This window comes from Bidens hawaiensis, unplaced genomic scaffold (genome assembly GCF_021521415.1).
Source record: "Bidens hawaiensis isolate Kalapana, Puna unplaced genomic scaffold, B.hawaiensis_p1.1 tig00011076_1, whole genome shotgun sequence".
Taxonomy (NCBI): Eukaryota; Viridiplantae; Streptophyta; class Magnoliopsida; order Asterales; family Asteraceae; genus Bidens; species Bidens hawaiensis.
The window spans coordinates 299,727-308,294 of NW_027491854.1; the positions used below are offsets into that span (position 1 = coordinate 299,727).

The 8,568-nt window shown below is 35.5% G+C and overlaps 1 pseudogene; it reads left to right on the top strand.

The window, feature by feature from the left end:
- The first annotated feature begins 4,096 nt into the window (after nucleotides 1–4,096).
- On the top strand, nucleotides 4,097–6,076 carry LOC143537030 (putative pentatricopeptide repeat-containing protein At3g23330 pseudogene; annotated as a pseudogene).
- The last annotated feature ends 2,492 nt before the right edge of the window (nucleotides 6,077–8,568 follow it).

Sequence of the window (8,568 nt, forward strand, 5' to 3'; positions counted from 1 at the left end):
TTTACGGGGTCTTATGAGAGAGGAGACGAATATATCTATTATAATGTAACAAGATATCCTCGGCTTGTAAAGGCTTTTGAGCCTTGATGATTTGTTTTGGTTCACAGTTTTACCTTGTATATTATCATTTAGGAATGAGTATCATATATTGGCACTGTACATGTACATGTAACAATAAGAGTTATGAGTATCATATAATGCCAAATTTATTGATACGGTATGGTACCCGCTTTGGTATCATTTTATTTTGTTTTTTTCCAAATCTCCAATGATCATGATATTTCTATTAAAACGAGTAACAAATAAACTGAATCGGTATGGGTAATGGTACACTACCAACATTCAAGAAAGCATAATACCTTAACCGAAACATACTATCAAAACCAAAAATAAAACCAATAAACCATAATATTTGAGTAAACAATACTATGAAAGTTCCCAATAAAACATATTCTAGACGGATAACAAATATCTAAATACTTGTATCCGTATCTGTAATGAATATGCTTAGTTGATACGGGTATTGGTGGTATAAATACATGCATAAGTATCCAGGGAAAAATTTGTCCCTATTCTCTAGTATTGGTATATGTTTTATATAATTATGGTATATGGAAAATAGAGAATGAATAACAATATTAAATATAATTATTTAATGAATACTAACATTTCTTACTCATTAGGGTTTTAATCATGATCATCGAGGCAAGTAGAAATCAAAACTCGAAGCTCAAGCTCAATTCGAAAATATAAAAGCTCAATTGAGCTTCAGAGTCATGTAATCGTGTGAAGGTCGAATTTAGCGTTGTTTTAGTTTAACTCGACTTTTTATGCTTCTACCTGTAACGACGTAACTGGTTGACTCATTTATTTTGAGTTTAATACCAGGACCGTAACAAATCTATACGATATTAACGTTTTTACTAATTTCCATTACTATTAAAACGTTTTTACTAATTTAGTTTTGGGTTTAGTATCGGAATCGTAACGAATCTATACGTTATACAAATGCCGATACCATTCTGAATATGTTTACTTATTTATTTTTTGGGTTTAGTGTTGGTACCGTAAGGGGGGGGGGGGGGGGAGGGGGTGGTGCGTGATAGGAAAACCATCACGCGTGATGGCCATCACGCGTTAAGTGGGTTTGAGTGATGGAACTCTCTCTCTCTCTCTCTCTCTCTCTCTCTATATATATATATATATATATACCCCAAATACACTCCTCTCACTCACACAAAAACCTATATCTATAATATATATAAACGAAGACATAAAAATCCTACGTGTCGCGATGTGGTTGCTTCCCCTTTTTTTGGAGACACCGGATTTGCTTGATTTTTAAATGAAGACTTCTCATGCATTTGACCCGAATTCATGGGTATGGGTCTTACCAAACCCAGATATTTCTTAAACGGGTTATAACATCTCATTAAATTAAAAATTATTATTCTCACCAAATTATATATGTAAAAATCCTATAAAATAGGACATAATAAAAAAATAATATCTTATTTATTTTAAAAAAGATATATATATTATTTAAATTAAAAAACCAATTTGATAGTAAAAAAAAATAAACGGGTCTTGGGTCTCATCAAACCATAAATATATTATTAATTTTCATAAATATTATTTATAATTAAAAAACCAAATTCATAGTAAAAAAAAATAAACGGGTCTTGGGTCTCATCAAAACCATATAGCTTTTAAACCGGGTTATAACATCTCATTTATTTGTCAAACAATTTATTATCAAACCATAAGTATATTATTAACTTTCATACAATAAAAAAATATAAATACAAAAAATAAATAAATATTATAACAACAATATAAAACAACCCCCGTAATACGGGGGATAAAAACTAGTATATATATATATATGTATACCAAAACCTATCACACCACACCACTCCTACCAAATTCCATCAAAATGTGATGGATTTAGGGTCGGTGATGTGACACAATTTAATTGGGTGGGGTGTGTGAGGAGATTTCCACACCCCCCCCCCTAATGAAACCAACATTAATTTAATACCGGTGCACTAAATGACAATACTTTTAGGAATTTATTATAAGACAAAATGGCAAAACAGGTCCTTTATGTTTGCACGGTTTTTCAATTGACGTCCTTTAGCAAACTTAATGGCAGAAAACATATTTCATGTTTCAAATTCTGTTCACATTACGTCCTTTGGTACTAACCCAGTTAAGTATTTTCGTTAAACCTGGTCATGTGCAAGGCACATGAGGGTATTTTTGTAACTTTACATATTTATTTATTAAATAACATTTTGACCCTCTCTCTCTCTCTCTCTCTCTCTCTCTCTCTTCAACATACAGACTTACTAAACAACCACCACCAGCCACCACATGCCAACACCATCACTTTCTCCCGCGCAACCACCACTAGCCACCGGAGTAACGGAGCTCGGAGCAGAACATGTCGCCGCAACGGCACCTGAATCCAATCAATCCAACCTTCCGTTGCAACTTAAGCATCGATTCACCACGCGCCGCTTAGGACTGGGCACGCGCTCGCAACCGCCACCTCAAACCGTCGTGTTCTGGACAGATCTGAGGTTTCGATTTCAGTTTCCGGCACGATGGCGGAGTTAGGATGAAAGTCAACGGTAACGGTGGATTTGAGATCGGATATACGGTCGGAGATTGACGGTGAGCATAAGGTTAGGGTTTCGGCTCAGTTTCTTCTATCTCTATCTTCTGAGCCATTGATTGATTTTTGGGATGAAAGAGAGAGAGAGAGGGAGGGAGAGAGGATAGAGAAGGTCTGAACGTGGCGGTGATTGGTGGTCGCCGACATCTTTAAGTTGTGGTGGTGATTTATTGACGTCAGATTTGCGCAGTCGCTGAAGAGTTGGGGTGGGGTAGCGGTGATGCTTGGTGTTGGTTGTGGATGAGAAAGAAAGCATAGACGGAGATGTGGCGTTGATGGCCTGTTGTGACAGTGGCATGGTCAGGCAGCGGTGATTGTGGTGGTCAGGTGGTCGGATTTAATAGTCGTCAGAGGATGAAGATTGGTGGGATGAGAGAGAGAGAGATGAGTATTTTTTTCAAAAGGTCAAATCTTTAGTCTAATTACACAAACAATCCTTAAAGGGGTAAAATGACCACACTGCCCTTATGTGCCTTGCACATGACCAGGTTTAACGAAAATACTTAACTGTGTTAGTACCAAAGGACGTAACGTGAACAGAATTTGAAACATGAAATACGTTTTCTGCCATTAAGTTTGCTAAAGGATGTCAATTGAAAAACCGTGCAAACATAAAGGACCTGTTTTGCCATTTTGTCTTATTATAATAATAAAGTTTATTATTGATATATTGGTAGCTGTGTATTTGTTGGTGGTCAGTAAAGTAAAAAAGAAAACAAGGAGACAATTTAACTTATCCTCCGGCCAATAATAACCTCCTCACGCACAATAAATTACCCCTTCAACTCACTCCAAAATCACTGAAAACACAAATTCAAAACCACCGTTATTCTCTCATCTGACGATCGACCACCGTCTCGGTCACCGGTCGTCTGCGGAATAAGGGAGGGTTTGTTACCCGGAGTTGATTTAAGCTAAGAATAAACTCATTCTCTCATCTCTAGTGTGTTCTACAACTAATATTTGCAGGTCTGCTTTGTTTCTTTTGTGTAGTATGTTAAGATGAAGAAGACGACGACTCAGGCCAGTGGAAGCCTTAATCGAGCGTCATTGTGATGTATGTATTTCTAAGCTTCATGTATGAATATTACTAGTTTAATTTAGTCAATTAATGATTATATATCATGGTGGAATGCTAAAATTATTCAATGAGTTTTTTCATACTAATATTGAAAGACATTATGAGATCTAATAGCGATAATTAAACTTTTAAATTTTCATCTCAGGGGATAACTAAAGACTGTGCACATTTCAACATTTGTTTCAATGGAATCACAAGCCAAACAAATCCATGCTCAAATAATAAAAAATCTCCCTTACTCATCTTCACTTGAAGCTTGGAAATCAATCATCAAATGCTACTCATCCAACGCTTGTTTCTTCCATTCTTTAAAATGTTTCGTCTGAATGCGAGCCATGGGAATACACCCAGACCACAATGTCTTCCCTTCCGTATTAAAAGCTTGCACCCATTTGATGTGGTTTAAGTTTGGAGAAGCTCTTCATGGGTCTGTTATTCGGGTCGGCTTGGAGTTTGATGTTTTTGTTGGAAATGCGTTGCTGAGTATGTATTCCAAGTTGCAGAGAGGTAGTGCACGCCAGGAGTTTGATGAAAGCCCTGAGAGAAAGTTGGATCATAATAGTTATAATAATAATATAAGTTATGAATCATGTACGGATATTAGTCGGAACTGTCGAACGCCGAGTGCTTTGAATGAAATGAGTGATCGAGAACGAAGAAATGTGCAGAGGTTTAGTGGACATAATAATGATGACATTTATGAAGCATACAACAAAGTTAGTGAAAACTGTCGAAACCCAAGTGCTTTGAATCAAGTGAGTAACAATCAAGATCAAAGAAACGTGCAGATGCGAAGTGTGATAAAAGTTTTCGAAACAATGCCGGGGAAAGATTTGGTTTCGTATAACACACTTATTTTGGGATATGCGCAAAATAATATGTACAACGAAGCTATGATGATGATTCGGGAGATGTATAATTACGCTACGTTGAAGCCCGATGCGTTTACGTTATCGAATGTTCTTCCAGTTGTTGCGGGACATATGGATGTTTGGAAGGGAAAAGAGATCCATGGGTATGGAATAAGACACGGGCTTGAAAGAAACGGGTTCATTACAAGCGGATTGACTGATGTGTATGCAAAGTGCAATATGGTGGAACATTCGTATCGGTTATTTTGTTCATTACCTGAAAAGGATTGTGTTTCGTGGTGCTCTATGATTACAGCATGTGTGCAAAATGGTTTATTTGATGAGGGATTAAGATTGTTTAGGCGAATGTTGAGTGATAATATTAAACCGAACCCAGTTTTATTTTCCACCGTTATTCCTGCTTGTGCACACTTAACCAGTTTACCGTTAGGACAACAACTTCACGGGTACATAATTAGGCATTGTTTTGATGATAATATGTTTATATCGAGCTCACTTGTTAACATGTATGCTAAATGTGGTGACATCAAGCTTGCAGAACGTGTTTTCGATGGCATGAAACGTCATGATTTGGTGTCGTGGACCGCCATGATAATGGGATGCGCTTCACATGGTTATGCTCATGATGCCATCTCTTTATTCAAGCAAATGGAAATGGAAGGTTTTATACCAAACTCTGGCTTTTGTGGCGGTTTTGACTGCTTGTAGTCATGCAGGAATGGTCAATGAAGGTTTGACTTTTTTTAACAGAATGGTCAATGATTATGAAATAGTACCTGACTTTGAGCATTATGCTTGTGTGGCGGATCTTTTGGGCCGGGCAGGGAGATTAGAGGGCGCTTTTGGGCTCATATGCAGTATGCCAGAAAATAAAACAGTTGGTGCTTGGTTACCGTTGCTAGCTGCTTGTGGGGTCCACAAGAACGTTGAATTGGCTGAAAAGGTGGTTATGCATATATGCGAGTTTGATAGCGATAATGTTGGTGCGCATGTTTTGTTATCGAACATATATTCTTCTGCTGGAAGATATAAAGATGCAGCAAATGTGAGACGCATGTTGAGTAAGAATATGATTAAAAAGGAACCCGCTTGTAGTTGGATAGAATCGGGGACAACGTTCATGCGTTTATTGTTGGAGATGAATCGCACTCGAGTTATAATGGTATCGTTAATGTATTGAATATTTTTTTTGGACATATTGAAAAAGAAGTTTATGTTGTAGATAGTTAATGAATTGGATACAGGTTTATACCTTATAACATGTCTTTTATTCCTATAATTTGTATTCCTTTATTTGTTTTCTAGTTTAAACTTAATAATGACCATTGAGTGATTACGTCTCCAATTATCTGTTTCTTCGTGGTTAAAAAAAAAATATAGAATACCATAAAATAAAGAAAACAAATCATAAACCAAGATCAATGTTGTAAAAGTAGGTCTACAAGTCCGAGTACTCGCTACAAGGTATGGTGCCGAGAAAAGTTTCTTTAACTCCGCTTAATTATTAAGGACCGATCAAAATTTGTCAACTTCAGCCGAAACCACATCTAGTCGGTTAACTTGGGCTGATTTTGACTTAAAAAGTAAAACATAATTCATATTTCTATAATGTTAAGAAAAGAACATCAATTTTTTTACCTAATGATTTTAGTATTAAAAAATGTGTTTATTTTATTTATATTGATATTCACTTATTTTGTTATAAATATTAGTAAACTTCTGATATTTGACATATATATAATTATCTAAAATTTAATTTTCTTTCTAGTTACCATTTCCGAGTACTCTTCGAGTACTCCCCGAGTGCCGAGTCTTTTATATGAGTTATCAAAAACTCATATAAAACAAACACATTTATTAACAAACAATTTTTTTCCTGACGTGAGATCTTTATAGGATAACAAACAAGAAATGAAATCAATAACATTAACACCAAACAAATCAATCCAAAAATTCTTCCACCACAAGAACTTTCATTTAAGACTTAATATTGACCGATTAAGTTTGCAATAAACAAGATTATTGCCCAAAGAAATCGAATAAAAAAAAGAATTGAATATTTTGTTAGGTTTGATAATTTTAAACAACTCTAGGGATTAAATATTGGTCAATTGAGCCCCTAATTCGAAAGTGGTAACAAAAAACAAACTTACAAACAAAATAAAAAAAACCCAGAAATGAGTGGCTTAGTGAAGGAAGACTGAGATCTTTGCGATCTCTAGTCCGATGATCCTAAGGGTGTCCAGGTTTTAACACAAGTGGGCCTTCGGATGGGTGGGTTTTCCCCGAAGCCAGGGATACTTGGATGCCCATTAGGGCTTCGCACGAGTAGGTTGGGTCAGCTAGCGGCCATTGTATACTTTTTTTCTTACTTTTCTTTGTGGGTGTGATTGTATACTATTGATTAATTCTGATAGCTAACAGAAATTAGAAAGTCTAGAGAAGAAATCATCAAACTCTTAGCTAGTTTATTCAATTGCCAACTTTGTTACTTAAACCGATACAATCAACTAACCAGCTAACAAATTATTAACATGACACAAACAGTCCTCATACTTACAAGTATTACATAAATGACCCAAACTATAGAATCAATACTTGGCATATTAGGTCCTTGTAGTTATACTTGTAACAAATACGGGAAAGAATAAAATTTAGGGTGGGACATCTCTTAAATATGGAATACAATGTTTTTCTATTAGGAAGGTGTCTTATTTATTTAAGATTTCTTCCATGTTTTTGAGTATTATGAACATTTGTTTTCTGTCCTTTTTCAAGAGTAATAAGTAGGAGGCTGGCGATTTAGTTTTTATTGTTGTCCTTTGGTCTTATGATATGATTCTTATTGCTAATATATTTTCTATGGTTCTAGCATATTCTAAGAGCACAAGAAAGTAATCCCCTTTGAGATCGTTATTGCAAATAACTCATACAGGAAGATGGTGAAGTATCCGATTTGTTAGAATATTGTATCATTGTTGCACATCCTCCAATCCATCCAACAAAACATCCACCCAAAGAGCATTTATGGGATAAAGACCAACAAGTAAGTTCTTGTTAGTAAACTAATATTGCAATATTGTATTAATATTGCAATATTGTATTGTAAGTGAAAATTTTGTTAATAATTAGCTAACAAATATTTTGTTACAAATGTTATATGAGTTTATAGTCCGACACTTTCTAGCATCTCTTTTGTAGGTTCTCAGCCGGATCTTCACAGGAATATCTCGAAGAAAAAGGGTGCGGAATCTTCTTTGTATAAGATTACGAGTGTATACGAATATAAGAATCGGAAACGAACAATGAGCAAACAAGTAACTCAAATGCTTATATGTTATTAGCAACACAGTGCTCGTAACACGTAAAAACCAAAGCGTTTAGAAGTTATCTCCAAAAACCACCCAAACCCTACGGCCAAGTTAGGTTATATAAGAACGACAACTTCGCCTAACATCCCTAGGCGAAGTTGTCCCTAACTTCGCCCATTTTATTAACATCGCTTATAACAAAACTTCACAGCAAGTTCGCCTAAACAAAAACAAACATAACGAACAGTAGTTTTATTACAAACACGATAAACTAAAGACTAATGACCCACTGACACAATGCAAATCGACAATCGCCGGTAAATTCTTGACGATCTATGCTCTCTTTGTATAACCACAACTATTATCTGTTGGAAGTTTACTGTGATGATATCTTTATACAGGTAATCTCATTCGTTATGGTCATATGTATACTAAAAAATATAATACGACTAATATATAAAACTTGAATATGCAGGAAAAAATGTTAAAAGCAGGAGCCTCTCGGTATGATCCACAGTTAGGCGTTTGCGATCGTTTTGCTCAGTTACACAAGTTACATGATTGTGCCAACATGTATGGGTGTGCAAGAATGAGAATGGTTTTGGTTTTGGGTTAAAATCGAGT